The sequence below is a fragment of the Nanorana parkeri genome, unplaced genomic scaffold, assembly GCF_000935625.1.
Source record: "Nanorana parkeri isolate BGI_ZX_2015 unplaced genomic scaffold, ASM93562v1 scaffold1825, whole genome shotgun sequence".
Classification (NCBI taxonomy): Eukaryota; Metazoa; Chordata; class Amphibia; order Anura; family Dicroglossidae; genus Nanorana; species Nanorana parkeri.
Genome location: NW_017308093.1, coordinates 73,059 through 73,373, shown reverse-complemented (window position 1 = coordinate 73,373; position 315 = coordinate 73,059). Strand labels below are relative to the sequence as shown.

Genomic DNA, 315 nt, shown 5'->3' with positions numbered 1-315 from the left:
ATTATTATCATTATTATTATACTACAGGAAATGATATATCACCAACAGTTTACGCAGCGCTTTACAATATAAGGAAGACATTATAGTTACAAATGAAGACAAAATGGTTAGGAGAGCCCTGCCCGTGAGAGCTTACACTCTATGAAATACTTCCTATGAATAGTTGTTCCAGAAAGCCGGAACCAGCCGTCCAGATCTCTGCGTGAGCGCCTGCACATGGGCACTGTTTGGCTCATAGAATTATGCATGGCTGTGTGTCTGAGCGCATTATGCATCAATCACTTCTCTCAGTGATCCGTACTGTGGTAGGGCGCC

At 43.2% G+C, this 315-nt stretch overlaps 1 protein-coding gene across 1 annotated transcript in view; it reads right to left on the bottom strand.

Moving 5' to 3' along the window:
* Window positions 1-315, bottom strand: part of RGL3 (ral guanine nucleotide dissociation stimulator like 3) — a 50,963-nt gene that overhangs the window by 43,020 nt on the left and 7,628 nt on the right. The window lies entirely within an intron of this gene.